The sequence below is a fragment of the Xiphophorus hellerii genome, chromosome 19 (assembly GCF_003331165.1).
Source record: "Xiphophorus hellerii strain 12219 chromosome 19, Xiphophorus_hellerii-4.1, whole genome shotgun sequence".
Classification (NCBI taxonomy): domain Eukaryota; kingdom Metazoa; phylum Chordata; class Actinopteri; order Cyprinodontiformes; family Poeciliidae; genus Xiphophorus; species Xiphophorus hellerii.
The window spans coordinates 18,367,275-18,384,476 of NC_045690.1; the positions used below are offsets into that span (position 1 = coordinate 18,367,275).

The following is a 17,202-nucleotide window of genomic DNA, read 5'->3' on the forward strand; positions in this document are numbered from 1 at the left end:
ACCCTGCACCGCACTTTGAAAACCTGAGATGGTTCTGAGTGAAAATCCCTGCAAATCGGCAGCTTCTGAAAAACTCTGCAAAACCCATCTGACAACAAGCAACAAGACGCATTCAAAGACATTTAGATCTACTTTCTGATGCATTGTTTGTGTTAATTCAGCAAGTCATCCTCCCCACATCTAAATGCCAAACTGAATTAAGTTACTGCCACGTGATTGGCTACTGGACTTGCCATTTGGCTTACCAAGAAACTGAAAAATTGTTCCTAATAAAGTGGCCAGTGAGCACATATTATTATACTTCTTCAAAAGTATTGGCATATGACAAGCACAAATGTAATTAGTATATCTCTGAATAAAAAAATAAGTAAATAAAATATTGATTTTTAAAAAAAAATTAGATGTAATGAAACTAATTCCTACATTTTTCAATCTATACATGAATCAGCTCACAGTATACCCTCTGATACACCTCAGATAATGGTTAGAGACATATGCGTTGATGCATAAAGGAAGATAATCTTCAAAACTAAAAAAGAAAACAAAAGAAAAAACATGCAGCACATTTTTTAAAATTCATTTTTGTTTTATTGCCCAAAACCAAATTTAGAATGATGGGGAAACCGGGCAGCTGTATCGAGCCAGAAAACTGATCAGCGCATCTCTGAGGTAAAAGACTATTATACTTTTGCTGCTCGAAACAGAAAAAAAATATTAACCGTTACATTTGACAGGAGGAAAAAAAACCTTCTGTTACTAATAAATTGGTGCATACCTCTGAGTAATATTTTACATATGAACAGATTTCCAAACGTAGTGAATGTTTCACTGAGCAAAGCCAAAGGATACAAGGAAAGCAGTTGCATAATCAATTTTGTGTAAACTCCAACTTTCACTTGAGCATTTTGTGGGTCATATGAACATGTAGAGGAAGGAATGAGCACGCATACACATACACTACAGCTGGGTGTATGTAGATTTTCGTCAATGTTCCAGTCCCTGGTTGCCTGCTTTGCTTAGGTTGCAAAACGTGCAGAGGTTAGAACATTACAACATCATTATGACCAACTCAGTGATTTCAGGACCATATGTGTAAAGAGCTTTCTCAGTTAGCTGATTATAATGATTCAATGCATTAAAAATGCACTTGAAATCAGCAGAGGGATAGAGTAGCAGTGAAAAGTGGGACGAAAACAGATCAAAATCCGATTCCAAACAAAGACTTACTAACACCCTTTGACTTTAATCACTGTTTGTTCGGCGAGTCTGCTCAGGACAGAATTCAACACGTAGCGTTGGCAGCTCAGAGAAGAGGAGTTAACCATTTACAGATTGGTTGAGCTGGCAGGCTGCACACAGCACCAAGCAGAACAGCAATCAGCTGACTCGAACTTGTGCTGTCAGCTTTGAGCTGAAGTTGCTGCAGCACAAGGAACGTGACAAGCAGCAGGACTTTGCATAAGGAAGCTCCTGGACTAAAACCCCCCGCTCCCAAAACGCAGAGTTGCAGTGACTAGACATTTTTTCAGTTGGCTATTTATCTTACATATCTTCTTTTCAAAAGAAATACTCCTCACAATCTTTTCAGAAATAACTACATAAAGCCTTTTTTCAATCTATACATTCATTTTCTAAGTTAATCTGAGATTTAAGGTATCCAATCAATAATCAATTAGGTCCATTTCTTTCAGCGAGTCATTACCAATCAGGCTGGATGAGGAGCAATATTTATCCTGTCATCCTCCACAGTGAACAGGATGATGAGGAAGATAAAAAAAAAATTAAAAATCTTCAAACCTCTTACCTACGGATCTGCAGCAAAGAGTGGCATGTTGAGGTTAACACATCTCCATAGCAACCATAAGACGCTGTCTACGTGCCATCTAGATAGGCTTGCTAACAAAAATGCATAAAAACACATATAAACATGGGAATTTTGCTCCACTAAATAGAGGTGCTCAAACTAAAGATTGGATTTGACTTTATATATATACAGTACAGACCAAAGGTTTGGGCACACCTTCTAATTAAAATGGGTTTTCTTTATTTTCATGACCATTTATAAGGCAAGAAATCCCACTTATTAACCTGACAGGACACACCTATGAAGTGAAAACCATTTCAGGTGACTACCTCTTGAAGCTCATCAAGAAAATGCAGAGTGTGTGCAAAGCAGTAATCACAGCAAAAGGTTGCTACTTTGAAGAAACTAGAATATAAGGGGTATTTTCAGTTGTTTTACACTTTTTTGTTTAGTGCATATTTCCACGTGTGTTATTCATAGTTTTGATGCCTTCAGTGTGAATCTACAATGTCAATAGTCATGAAAATAAAGGAAACTCATTGAATTAAAAGGTGTGTCCAAACTTTTGGTCTATACTGTGTACATATATATATAAATATATATATATATGTCTGCTTTTGCAAAATATGATGATTTTATTTTAAGGGCTTTCACACATTTCCACTAGGGGTGCCATTAAGTGAACCAAGAAGTCTAAGCAGAGAAAATGAACATGCTAGTAGTTACACTGACTACCAGTGTTGTATAGTAACGAAGTAAAAATACTTCACTACTTTACTTAAGTATATTTTGGAGTACTTCATACTTTCCTGGAGTATGAAAATTTTTGATGACTTTCACTTTTACTTCACTATATTTCCGAACTTAATTGCGTACTTTTACTCCGATACATTTTCAATGTGTGGTTTAGTTACTCGTTACAAAAAAGCGAGAGAGAGAAACGCAAGTGTTTTGACCCCACCTACTGATTAGCAAGTAGCAAGTAGGCTACCGAACAAAGTCCGTAGCCTGCTTGCCTGGGCTTGTTCATCACCACCAATAGGATACTTCTTCTTCTTCTTCTTTTCTATTATGGCGGATCACAAGCAACTTTAAGGTGCATACCGCCACCTACTGTACATGAGTGTGTAGAAGCATTACTTCATATCTATTAAATTCTACTTTTTAATTTTGTATTCTTAAGATAAATAAACAATGCTTTCCTTAATTTGTGAATATCTGTTATGTTTCCTTCATTTCCTAATATACCTTTAAGATTCCATTCATGCCCCATATTTCTAACTATTCTCTTTAATTCTTCCCTTTCGAGTTCATTTGACTTACAGTTCAATATGTGTTCTACATTTTCTTTCTCTCCACATCTCTCACATTTATCATTATTTTTCCTCCCTATTGTATAAAGCATGTCATTTAAGTAGGTATGACCTACTCTTAATCTACTAATTATTATTTCTTCTTTTCTGTTTCGTTCATTAATGCTTCGAATTCAAACTGACTTTTGTACTTCATATAATCTTCTTCCTTTCTTATCTTCATTCCACATTTTTTGCCATTTCTTGATTTCTTTACTTTTAATTAGGATACACCTGTTTCGCTTCTCCCATTAAACACAAAGCAAGTCTCGCAATCAGTAGCAGTCACATGGAAATTCTATCTTACAAAAACTCCCCGTCCAACTTGAAGAAACACATCGAGGTAACTTCTTATGAAATGGTTATAATCCTCCTGTTTCAGTAACTATAGCTTGGTCACTAGGCACTACTGTATTGTGAAATCTTGACCATAAATGAACTTTGTTTGGCATTGTTTCAGTTCCACACGTGGTGTATTTAGCTTAGGCCTAATGTTGACTGTAGCAGGCTACCTAGACTCCTCTGTTCAAGGGGGGACAGAAGCCATAGCGATAGCAATTTAGACTAAATTTAATGAATATAGGAAAGGCATGCAAGTTCAAAACCAGGTTTACAGATGCCAATAAGCTGCATTTCCCTCCCAATTCTTTTTTTCTTTTGCATAATGACCAGTTGTGTGCACCACCTACTGACTGTAGCATTGACTGATTCACTGATTTGTGAAGTAGAGTAATCGTAACAGATCTTTTTCTTCATGTTGGCCGCATTTTCTGTACTATTTATTTTTCTCATTTTCAGCACTGACCTTACTTGAAGGGAAAACTTAAGCCTTACAAAAACTTTGTATTTTCTGTCCTGGAGGGTATACTAAGAAGCTGGTTCAGTTGTAAAGCAGGTTAAGTTAACCTTGTGCTATAGGTAAAGCACCTAATTTTCTTAACTAAATGATGCCTGCAGGTATATCTATTAGCAGGTTTAATTTTGCCTGCACTTGGTTGGGTACATTATTTTAAGTGTATTTGACAAGTTTACCAAAATATAAAAAATGTCATTCAAACTGCATTTGCTTTGTTTTACTTTTTACTTGTACTTTTCATTACATTACTTGAGTACATCCATTTTTACAGTAATTTCCATACTTAAGTACAAGAAGTTTCAAATACTTTAAGACTTTTACTCAAGTAACATTTCAGTCAGTGACTTCGACTTTTACCAAAGTCATATTTTGGAGAGGTACTTGTACTTTTACTTGACTCTGAGATTTCAGTACTTTATACAACACTGCTGACTACACATTAAACCTGAACGATATTGATTCAAAACTGATGGAAAGCACAGGTTACAATTAGTGGGGGGGAAATGGCATAAATAATAATGGAGCACTTGTTATATTATTTTAAAATTAAACAATATTATTTATCTAATCGTTCATTTATCGGGATATTTGGAGCCACTTGTCTCACTGCAAAGATTGTTTTAAATCGTCAACAAACCGGAGTGAGTAAAAAGTTTCACTTTCTTTTTAGGACTCTACGCCCGTTAAGGAAAAAAAAAACCCATAAACTAATAGGATTTTAAATATCCAGTGTGGGATAAGAGTTGCTATGAGTTGTATCACGAGTGCCAACACCCGAACAGTCGTATTACACTGATTTCTGGGGTTTTTTCCCGAGCGTCAACACATCGTGTGAAGCAGCTGTAGCAACTCACCAGCTGTCAAACTCCCTGGGTCACAACAACAAAACGCGGCGGTCCGCATTCACACCGAAGCAGGGTTCGGGTGTCTGTCCGAGGGGAGGATGAGGTCTCCGGTGGCAGGCAGGTTGCAGCTTTCTGTCCCCTTTTCTCTCTCTTGGACGAAACTGTCCGTCCCATGCTACGTCAAAAAAAGCAGAACTGTGCTCAGTTCAAAGTGCGGCAGCAGCAGCCGTCGTTTCTGAGGGCAAGCCGTTCTACGGGATGCGTTAGAGGGCGGGAGGAAATTTCTACACCTCCAATGACTCTGCAACTTTTCACAGTGAGAGAACAGCCAGCAGCAGGTAAACAGACCGGGGCAGCATTCCTCAAACTGAAACTGAACCCCGCACACTGAAGACTTGGCCATTAGTAACAGCTACACGGCTGGCAAAAGCGGATCGTGCAAAGGGGGGGAAAACCCCGCGTCCATATTACACTCATTTTCCACGTTTTATCAAGCAGAAAATTCAAAAACAGAATTCCAGACGTGACTGAAAGGCAAGCTTTGGACACGACTGTTTGAGACATTCATTCTCCTCCAATGATTCATCATGACTTACTTTTCTAGACAGGGAAATCTTTTGAAAACATAAAATGCAACAAAACATTAAGATGAATAACTAAAAACATTGCAATACCTATGTAAATTAAACACACTGTGTTGCTTCCCACTAATATGGTCCAATAAACTGCAGTAACATTTGTTGTAACATGATAAAAGTGGAATAGTTAAACAGGCATGAATGATTTTGCAAAGTGTTTGTCTATAGCCTGGTCTTTGCCTTCCTGTGCAATTCTGCTCGAAAAAACTTCTCGCTTCCTCCACTTGACTCTGATTGTCTCCGATCGATTGTTGACCGGGCCAATCGGTGCACCGAAGGAGAAAGTTGTGAACGATGACGTCAATTTTCTGCGCCGTTTTAGAATTGCGATCAGCCTATAGTGTTGGCCACGCTTCCAAATAGTGAGTTAACATTTAAAGTCGCCTTGTCGAGAGCCCAGAGCTTCTGTATGAAGCAAGGTGCTGTTTTTAATCAGGACAGTTTGTGTACTGACCTAAGCAGCATACACTTTAAAGCTTTACGTCATTATAACTCATTCCTATCTTTTTGTCTGAACCATTTCATCCTGTGCAAATCACCACGGTACTGAAGTAAACACAGAGAACAGAGCAAACAAACTAATTGGGAAAACAGGAATAGTTGATAGCAATAAATCAAGCTCAACAAGTAAAAGCATATCGCTTCCTGTGTAATCATAGTTTTTTTTTTATTAATGATGGATTTAATCAATGATCTAAGGGGACATAATAAACTTTGGCAGTGAAACTTGCCAGGGCAAATCTAAATTGTTTGGCTGTACATTCAGACACCTAGGTTCAAACAAATCCAATTTGCAAAATACAAATTACAGACCAGTCTTGAGCATTTACTTTGATATAGTGCATAAAGGAGTTTGCAAAAAGGCTCAAGAAAAAAAAAAAAAAGAAACTACTACCAGCTGTGAACATATTTTGTTTGGCATAAATAAATTTTCTATTGCAACGAACTTACAGTCAGTTGTAATCAATCATCAATGTGATGGAGTATTTAAGCGCCAGTGAAGATGTTTACTTCAACAAAGTTTTGAGCTTCATCTGTGTGGAAATGTTGATTTTCAAGCAGCCGGCGCTAACTCATTCAGATGTCTTACCATCAGCATATCTTGGAGGAAAGAAATAAAAACTGTTTTGTGAACTGTACAGCAGCAATGGCCCATTGATTGCCCCTTCTCCAGAGTAATGTTCTTGTGTCCTGCCAGTGAAATGTCAAACAGCGAATGTATGAATGTCCTTGCATGACGTAATAGAAAATGTAGGAACTTAGAGAGTTGCAGAAGTAACAAACTAAATGCTTTCAGCACAGCACCAGAGGAACTTTCCCTGAGGGTGAGAAAAAATCTTGCTCATCCTTTTGCACAAGACCAGTCAGGTTAGATAGAAGGAACAAACTTCAAGTCTCACCACAGATTCCCGGTTGGATTTACTTTGACTTGTCCGTTTTAACACATGAACATGCTTATTGTAGCTGTTTGGAGTTATTGCTCCGCTAAAAGGCAAATCCTAGCTCCAGTCTCAAAGATCCCCTTAATGGTAGAAACATTGTGTTCAAGGTAATGTTTCATTGGTTCTACTAGAGGAGGGTTTTATGCAAAATAATTGATTTGACGCAATCGAAACTGACTTTGAATCTTTTTGTGATTGGGATGAGCTGACTGTATATTTCTGTATATAAATTTGACTATATTTTTCATAGAGTGCCTTGAGATGATATTTGTTGTAACACTGCTACATAAATAGACTGAAATGAACTAAAATGGAAAAAAAGGCTTCTAATGCAGAAGAAGCCTTTTTATTACAATTGCTAACCAGCTCCTTCATGTTTACCTTGAACACACCGTCCCTCTCCCTCCTGCCTATTCTCATCTTACCCTCAGCACAATGGGTGAAAGACAGAGATTCCTCAGAATGCCTCACCTATTTTGTGCATGTGACGCATTTGTTGTAATATTTAGCAGTCATGTGTTTAGTCAATGCGATGTGATTTTAACACAAGTTAGACCATTTATTGATTTGAGGCACATGTGGCTCTTTGGGTAGAGATGGCTTGTGATCAGAAGGTTGTAAGTTCGAGTTCAGCTTCCTCATGTCAATGTGCCCCTGGGCACGAAACGTAACCCCAAGCCTACTGAACTGTGTATCAGTGGCTAAATGTGTGTGTGAATGGTCGAAATGGTTGGAAAAATACCAGATAAGTTCAGTCCATTTACCATTAAATTTACAAATGCCTATTTTCAATGCAGGCAAACTGCATGAGCACGACGAAGCGTTTTATTTGCTTAGTCGTGCAACTCTAGAAGCCGGTCTTGCTTCATGTTTCAGAATGAAAAAAATAAACAAAACAGGTTCAATCAGATTTAGCTCCCATGAACAAACATAAGGCCAGAAAATATTTACTTCCCACGCAAGTATCAGGATGTTTTTAAAGTCAAATTTATGTAATCCAGAGTCAACCAAGAGGAACTCCTAATCTAATGTTGTTTTGGTTTTTTTTTGCCGGCTCAGATAATTATCTCTAAAAATAGTTCTCTTGTAAAACACTCTTAAACAGAAGTACCTGCCCTTTATGATAATAAAGCCTGTGATAATAACTACTCAGATTTTCAGTAAAACTATTATAAAATGATAATCAGTTGAGATGCACAGCATTTATTACGCTAAAAATAAAACTGTTTTGAATTGAGCCCTGACTGCAAATTAAAAATATCTCCAATTAATGTCAATACATAGAGACATCTCTATCTAATGTTTTTATCCTGACGAGAACAACTTATATCGGGCTGAATTTACATTTCGCAAGTTGGTCTTCTCTCACAGCGACTTATCCTTTTAACTGTTTGTGGAGAAAGTGGGGAGAAAAAAAGAGATGTGTCGACAATATTCCGGAGGTTTACAGCTAAACAAACAGAAACACACATTATTACTCAGAACAAACTTACCGGCTAATTGGTTTCACCTTTAACCAAGCCGGGGATCTTCCTCCTCACTGCACCCCACCCTATGAGTCAGGCAGGCAGATAGAAATAAAATCCTCTCCAGATAAGATAACAGGATGAGTTGTAACTTATCTGTGTGTTGAGATATAAAGCTTTTCATCTTATCGTGTCCTCTTTAATGCAGCTTACAAGGCTGTGTGTTCCTGCTGAACTGATCCTCCATTATCGCAGTTCGGTGTGTTCTTTGGGGTGTAGCGAGACAGACCTTCTCTTGTTATACATATATGCAAATATTCCACGTTGATTTAACTTGTGACAGCTCCCTGAGAGTAACTCTGGTGTTTACCTATAAAATACTTCACTTATGATGCACCTCTCACGAATCAGCCTGGCTACAGTCACTAAAGGTGTGGTGCAGGGAATGTATCAGTGTCCACACACTCCTAAATATCTTTGGTGCATATTTTTCTGGGCTTGTTAGACTTGAACGGTCAGACTTCTTACTGACATGGCGGGTTTCAGATTTATAGAGCAAGGACAGAACCTCTCGGCAAAATATAACACGTGAATAAGGCCCACAACAAACGCACATGCAAAAGCATGATTTATAAGCTGATGAGGTGTTGTTCAACAGTGACACAGCAACTGTGTTCTTTATTATTATCGAGGAAGCATGCAAGTGCAAAATTAACCCAATAGAAATGTGTTGACGTGCACAATTTCAAGGACAGATAAAGGATTAAGAGAGTCAGGATAAACAAAAACAGCCACACTCTCAATTTTACGCAACTACTTTTCTAACCAACAAGTGTTTTCTGTTTTATTTTTTTATGCACGTGCTTTAATTTCAATTTGTAGACTATTTTTGTGCAGGTCTGTGTCTAATTTACACCTGGAAATGATATAAAATCTATTTTACTGCAACAGGAAAGGAAAGGCAAAGTGCAACTGCACAGTGACACAGCACTATTCACTTCTGTCATGTACACAAAGAAAGAGAGAGAGATCAGATCTGGTCTTCCTGCTACCACTTCAGCCTGCCTCACGCATGAGCTCCACTATCCTCTCATTCTGTGGGAATGTGCTGCCCTCTGCTGGTCCAAAAGGGAGTCACAAGGAAACTTGGGAATGATCGCGTAAACACAGACAAATCTCACAAAGCTGTGATGAAACAGAATCACAAGAGCTTGAATCACTCGTGATAAATATGTTTAATCTGTTACTTATCTGTAGTAGTTACAAAATGTATATATATTTTTAACAGTTTTGGCATAATTACTGCTCTGACTGTATATTGTTCTTCTTTAGTGTCTGTATTCTCCAGTTAACGATTAATCAGTTACTAAATTAGTTGACAAATAGTTCAGCAATTGATTAATAAAATTAATTGCTTCATCTATAATTTATGTATTTATTTTTTTCTCCGCTGTTTCGTGAATCATTTGTTTTATATTATTTTCTGTGTGTAGAAGGTCATTGTATTGTCACTGCGACAATACAAAAGCTGCCATACTTGTTAGAGATTTACAGCCTGGAAGATGTGTTGAAGAAGATCATAATCTTCATTTTGTGATTTTTAAAAAAAATTCTACTGATTCATTGATGCTCATCACAGAAAAAAACAAAAAATAAAATAAAAATAAAACAGGACATTGGGTCCAGATGAGACGGGGCTGAAAACAAAGGATAGAGAGGGAGAAACGCAAACTAAGAGATAGAGTAAGAGCATGGTTGATGTACATCTGTCATGCATTATTGCAGCAAATGCCAGTGCTGCTATCCTGGCTTTAGAAAGTATGTGAGGAGGGGGTCAATGGGTCCGTCAAAAAAACCTCTGTCTAATTCCTCCTCCTGTCTGCCGCTTCTTTTTAATGATTGGAGGCGCACAAGCAAGCCATACGCCTTCTCTCTCTCTCTCTGTTTTTCTCTCTCTCTCTCCCTCTCGCTCTCTCACACACTTAAAAAAATCTTCAGTGCTTTCTCTTGCACATAGAACATACTCGCACATATACACACCGTCTATCCCCCTATGAATTCCTCAGGAAGGAGTCGGCCCTCTTCGTTCCTCTGGACACGACTTTCCCTTAACAAGGTACTGATGGTCTTGACCTCCTCTTCAAACAAACCCTTCCCTTCAATCAGCGAGGATTGTGGAGCTGGGGCTCAGCCGAGGCCTGTGGGTATTGCAGAGGAAACGTCTTGATTCTCCTTGATTACTCCCTCCCTCTTTCTTTTGCTCTTTCTGTCTGTCTCTCCTTAGTCCCTCGCTTTCTGCCCCTGGTCTCTCGGCTCAAACATCTCAGCTTCGGGGACTGCCTGCTTTAGCTTTTGTCTGTTTAATAACCTTTCACTGTTTTCTCCTACGTTTCTGTATCTCCACCCTTTTCCACATCCAGGCCTCTTCAAAGTTTCCCATTTGTCTTGGTGACACACACGTCTTTTGTTAACAAAATGTACTAAACTCAACAAGTTGGTTACTTAAGATGAGAAAAGCATTTAAAAAGTTGTATTGCGTCCCTTGGTACATTTCGTAGAGTGAACCAACTTTAAATTGAACCTTTTTACCTTTACAAACCCACAACATTTTTGCAAGTCAGCTGGGATTTTTTAAATTATTATTTAGATTCAATTTCCCATAAAATTCTTCAGTCGAATGGCAAATTAAGTTTGACACGTTTGAAATAGTCTGCCATAAGCAGACTGGACAAGACAACTTTGAAGGAACATTCCAAAAGTTGTATCCTAATTCAAAACTACATTCCACTTTTAATGACTTCTGCAAACTCTAAAATACTTCATAAAATTCTTTATAAAGGGAAATATTCGAGAATAAATCCTATCCAACTAATCGACGACTTTGTTTGGTGCATCCTCTTCTGCTTGAGACGGAGATAATGGGACAATGTTTCACTGCATGTCAAGAGAACTGTCCAAAAAGTTAAGAGAAGAAGTCACTTGCTTTGGACAACAGGAGTAAATACAAATAGCAAAAGTCCTTAACTGCTCCTGAGCTACAGTTTGAAGAACAGTTTGCAAATGTAAAGTTAAATGAACAGTGGTTATGCTTGCTGGTGGCAGAGAGAAGCTCTCAATGCCTTCAACCAAATTCTCCAGGAAGCAGGTGGTCAAAAAAAAAAATCAAATGACTGCCATAAAAGTTCAGAAACACTTGGTTACAGTTTCCACATACAATGTGGATGGACTCATTGCCTAAACTCTAAGGTATCCATCACTGCTCATCAAAAAGCATAGGAACAGTAAGCTGCAATAAAGAATATATGCTGAAAGGAACACCATGCGTACAGTGAAGCATGGCGGTGGCTCAGTGATGCTCTGCACCTGCTTGGCTTCCTCTGACACTGGAAACCCGCAGCATAAGGGCAGAATAAACCACTGGACCTTCTCTTTCTGTCTGAGTGGCGTTTCAGCCCAGGCTGGTACCGGACTCCGGTCAGTCTGACCAGCTTCAGCCAGCAGTTTCATCAGATCTTTCACGTTTGTTCTAAACCTGACACCCAGGTTATCCTTGTGAATGTGTGAGGAGAACAGCTACTCCAGCTTCCTCCCACAATCCCAAACACGTGATTGTGAGGCTAATCGGTTTCTCTAAATAGTAAGAGTCCATCCAAGGCTGCTTGATTTGTGCGATTGTTAGTAGCTCTGACATCGACTGGTGACCAAAAACAAATGTGAGTTGTAGTTATTCACAGAAGGGAAAAAAGAGTTACGTCTTTATTGATTGGCAAAATATGTGATTTATCCCTTCTGCATCATTTTATACAAATCTTTCAGTAAATATTATTCTTTTTGAATGTTCTATTTAAGCACTCTCAGGAAGGAATAATTTATGCTTTGGGGGTGAGCTAAATTTTATAACCAGTGCGACTGGTTTGTTTATAAATATTCACTTAAGATAGCTGATAACATTACCTTTGTGAAAATGGACATTAACACTGATTTAACTGCTTAAACATGATGAATTTCACATACTTTTACATTTTTACATTTTTTTTTTAGTAATTCTTAGCTTAAGAGGATCGCGTCATATTCCATAGTGCATTTCCGTATGTGAAGAAAAAAGCAAATTGATCTGCCTTCGGCGGTTGCTAAGGCTTGTGAAACTTTCATAAACTTCCTTCCAACATTGTCCAGGCCATCTGTCCCCACAGAGCTGCGTGGCAAAGAGACGGAGGAGTAATGAAAACGTAAAGCTTACATGAAACCAGAGGAAGCTGCTTTCATTTCTGTCAAGCTGCTGCTTCTCTTCGCTACATCTAGTCTAGCTCGGGGCCGTCTGTAAACATAGATCAAAACACTTCATCATTGCTTCATCAAGTGATGACGACAGCTAATGAGAAGCTCCTCATTTGTTTTTCTTGTTTCGTCTTTAATGTTTCTCGTATGTGGATGAGAAGAGGAGCTTCGAGCGCAGACGTGTGTTTTGGAAGGGTGTATGCTGAAGTCATATTTACTAATATTTACGCTTTTGTGTGATTTTTTTAATGTCATATATACTGGAACCTTTTTTAAAAACACAAAAGATTCATACTCTTGACTGCTTGATGCAACACATCTCCTATTTCGGTGTGATGCCTTGCAAAAACATTTGTGCTTGTCTAAATTTTGTTGCATTTAAACCACACATTTTTTTTATGTATTTTATTAGAATTTTATGTGACAAGCCAACACAAAGTGTGAATTGTGAACTGGATGGAAGAGTTACATTAGTTTTAAAGTCTTTTATCAATCAAAACCTGAAATATGTCAATCAATCAAATTTTATTTGTATAGCACATTTCAGCAGCAACGCATTTCAAAGTGCTTTACATCATATCAAGCACAGAATCACAATGCAACATAGAATCAACAATCAAAACACGACATTAAGTCAAGTTCCATCAATAAATTTGTAATTGATTACGTTTCAAATACAATCCTAAACAGGTGGGTTTGTAGTTGAGATTTTAAAAAAAGTCAGTGTTTCAGCTGTTTTACAGTTTTCTGGAAGTTTGTTCCAAATTAGTGGTGCATAGATGCTGAAAGCTGCTTCTCCTCGTTTGGTTCTGGTTCTGGGGATGCAGAGCAGAACCAGAACCGGAAGACCTGAGAGGTCTGGAAGGTTGATACAACAACAGCAGATCTTTAATGTATTGTGGTGCTAAGCTGTTCAGTGATTTGTAAACTAACAACAGTATTTTAAAGTCTATTCTTTGAGCTACAGGGAGCCAGTGGAGGGACTTTAGAACTGGTGTTATGTGCTCTATCTTCCTGGTTTTAGTGAGAACACGAGCAGCAGCATTCTGGATCAGCTGCAGCTGTCTGATTGATTTGTTGGACAGACCTGTGAAAACGCTGTTGCAATAATCAATGCAATGTCCTATGCCTTTGTATTCAGATAGTTCAGTGAGATGGGATGTAGCACAGGACTGGACAAAATGCAGCCCTAGGAATAGGTTTTGACAATTGTAGAGATTTAGTCTGCTAGAGCATGCTTGTATTTTTTGTGGTAAGACTTTCATTGACAAATTAAAATCTCCAAATTTTCTTAAACTGTAAAATGTTAGGTGCAACATATTTGTCTTTTACTTACCACAATGTTTTTCTTTGCCAGTGTACATTTAAAAAAAACACTCATGGTCCTTTAGCTCAAAAGCAGTCTTTGGCACAGACATTTATTTAATCTGGCTAAGGAGTGGCCCATTTCCTGTTTATGTCACATTCTTACGTTTAATGTCTTGAATGAACACTCACTTACAGATAAATTTAATATAAATAAAGTCTGATAGCTTTGTTTGTTTGATTAAATATTGTATTTTTTTGGTAGATTATGCAATTATTTTTCCCTTGAGGACTTGAACCCACCATTGTGTTCAAGTTTTGTCTCTAGCTTTTTCCTTGACCTGCCTGCTGTGTTCCCCGGTTTTTATGTTTGTTCATTAATGATCTCTAACAAACTACCATTTAATTTTAAAGAACAAATAGCAACGCTTGATTTTTGTTTAGGGTAAAAAATAAAGAGACAACAAACTTCCTATTTTTATTAGAAATAAATGAAGTAATGACTATTTTGTGTTTCTGCTTAATCAAAATGAAATGCATTGAGGTTTGTGTTTATAACGTGATATTATTATATGAGTGCTTTCGTAAGGCTCTTTAAATAAACTCTTTGTGAGAAGTTGATCAGTTCACTACTGAACTGACAAATCTGATTTTCTAATTCAAAATAAGGTTACAAATTTTCATAGAAGGGTGTTGATTTTGTGTTTATTTGAAGTGACAAAGCTAAGAGTTCAGATGTCGTGGCTCATTAAAACACCGCCTTATGTTTGTATTTTCTACAGGTGGCTTTAGAAGAAGCCTATTCCCAGAAGCAACGTGTCCCATGATGCCAGACTCTGCAGTAAACGGCCAAATAGAGAGAAGTACACATATTTTCCCTTTGGTGACAGGCGAAAAGAACAAACCGCAAAGAGCAGGGATTGAGCAGAGGACTCACCAGCTCTCTGCAGGGCGCCTGCATCTCAGACACGTGGTTTGTAGTGAGGCTGCGCTCAACATGCTGTCTATCCGGAGAACTGACTGAGAGATTCACTGTCCTCACATGACTTTCATTACACCAGAGAAGGCTTCATCATCGAGATTCAGCTCTCGCTGTCTGACTCCACCACTTATTCCTCTCAACACTTTGTCCTCCGCTCCCCGTGTGATGTTTTGAATTAAGGACTTCCTGCCATGGCATTTAATGTAGCACTCTGCCGGTTATTTTTGTACGTTTCAATATGTTTGTAACATTGGATAGGTTTGTTTTTTTGTTTTTTTGTTGTTTTTTTCCATTTGCAATGCGAATGTGGAAAAGTATTCACACCCCTTTGATATTTCTACTTTGTCACGTAGCAACCACAAAGTTATGTTTTTCAGGATTTCATGTCATAGAACAAAACAAAGTAGTCTACAGCTGTGGGAGGAAAATTGAGTCAACACCTCACAGCACAATGCTGCCACTACCATGTTTTACAGTGCACAGTGTTGGCGTCCCACAACACACACTCTTCACAAACGTCACTCTTTGAGTTTTTGCCTTATTTTATCAACAAACATTCTTTCACACACACACACAAAAATCCTACAGCATAATGCTGCCACCACCATGCCTCACATGTGCCACTGTGGGGATAGCGTGTGAGGATAAATATCTACATTTCTGCCACACACAAAGTGAGAAGTTAAAACTTGATCTCATCCAACAAGAAAACTTGTCCAAATAGGACTTTTAATGGCTTCTTTCGACTATTAAGACATTCTTCTTGCCACTTTTTCATTAATTTTGTCTTGTTGTGCTCCTTACCCAATTTGTCAACTTTGACTCTGATATACATTATATTAAATTAATGCCAAAGGGGGTCAAATGACACTTAAAGCCAATGTTGGGGTTTCAAAATAAGCAAATGTATACCACAACTGCATGCAGCTTGTGTAAATAGTTTTATGTGATACTGTTGCCAAACCAAAAAGTGGGATTTCTTTTTTTTTTTTTTAAAGAGATGTTTTTTAAAATTTGAGGCAAAAATGAGCACAGCAGCTGAGACAGGGACACACTGGCCTAAGATGGGAACAAACGCTCATCACGAGTCGTCTGCTCTTTGTACGGCATTGGGAACCGGAAGAAAGAGCAAAATAACAGGAAAGCGACAAAAGAGCCATAATGGTGTCTCATAAATCTTTTCACATTTACTGTAAAGCAACAGCCTGGCGCGAGTGGGAACTGCTTTGCCGACAAGAGCGTCCATTGAGCGAAGAGAAACGGGGACATTGTGGGCAGGGACCTAAAGGTCACCATGGCTGTGAGTCCGAACGCTTTGCCCCGGACTCCCGCTGAGTCACCGCTGCCTTTCGTCGACAGACGACGACCAGGACTAATTTGAGTTTGTCCGAACTTGAACATTAGTCAAATATTAGTCACAGCATTCCAACTGGAGGAAGAACATGAAGAGAGATTCTGTTGTCCGGACACAGTCTGGGGCCGAAACGTGGATTTCTCAATCGTAGTGTGATGTGACATGACTGTGTTTCATCTCCTCTGCTGTGTTGGCTGGTTGGCCTAGGACTCCCACGGCAATCCTGACTAGTTTCCCCTGAGCTAATATTAAAAAAAACCCAAAAAACTCTTCTTCTGTGGAAAACGTTTCCTCTCTGAAAACAAAAGTTGTCTTGTGTTCTTAAGATTTTTATCACAGATACCAATTATTATCTGATGGAAAAACAAGGATGCTTCTCTCCACATTGCTCTTCCCCCTGAAAAACAATCCAATATTTCACATCTAAGTCAAACCGAGGAATTGACCAGCTTGGCTAAAAGTTTCAAAGGGAATTGTCCAATAATTACATAGTAAAAACTGACTCTGAAACCCTGTGCGCAGTGCTTTGCAGAAGTATTTAAAAGCTTAAGATTTTTTACATTTCTCAGGTTATGACCACTCACCAATTGATTTTGTGAGGAAAAACAAATGAAAAGTAGTGTAAATGTAGAGATAAGGTTGCAATATATATATATATATATATATATATATATATATATATATATATATATATATATATATATATATATATATATATATATATATATATGTATAGTCCTTTTTGGCAGAACTACCCTCAATCATAGCTAAGGGTCATTTTTACCAGCTTGATCAGATTGATTGAAGGGAGTCACTGAACATCAATTGTCATGCCTTGTCAAATATTAACATTTTTTTGTGTAAGGTTTGGACTTTGACT

General features: G+C 38.1%; 1 protein-coding gene and 1 long non-coding RNA gene across 4 annotated transcripts in view; one reads left to right on the plus strand and one right to left on the minus strand.

The window, feature by feature from the left end:
• keap1a (kelch-like ECH-associated protein 1a) overlaps nucleotides 1–8,739 on the minus strand; it is a 22,026-nt gene extending 13,287 nt beyond the window's left edge. Inside the window, exon 1 of one of the 3 annotated variants that reach the window (XR_004336836.1) lies at nucleotides 4,867–5,049. The gene's annotated coding sequence lies outside the window, so the exon portion shown is untranslated. Of the gene's footprint in view, nucleotides 1–4,866; nucleotides 5,050–8,430 lie in introns of those variants that run through there. The other 2 variants (XM_032547666.1, XM_032547665.1) reach the window with 2 other exon arrangements.
• LOC116709248 (uncharacterized) lies at nucleotides 5,083–16,571 on the plus strand. The gene is made up of 2 exons (XR_004336837.1): nucleotides 5,083–5,195; nucleotides 14,769–16,571. It is a non-coding gene; the product is annotated as an uncharacterized LOC116709248 (long non-coding RNA).
• The last annotated feature ends 631 nt before the right edge of the window (nucleotides 16,572–17,202 follow it).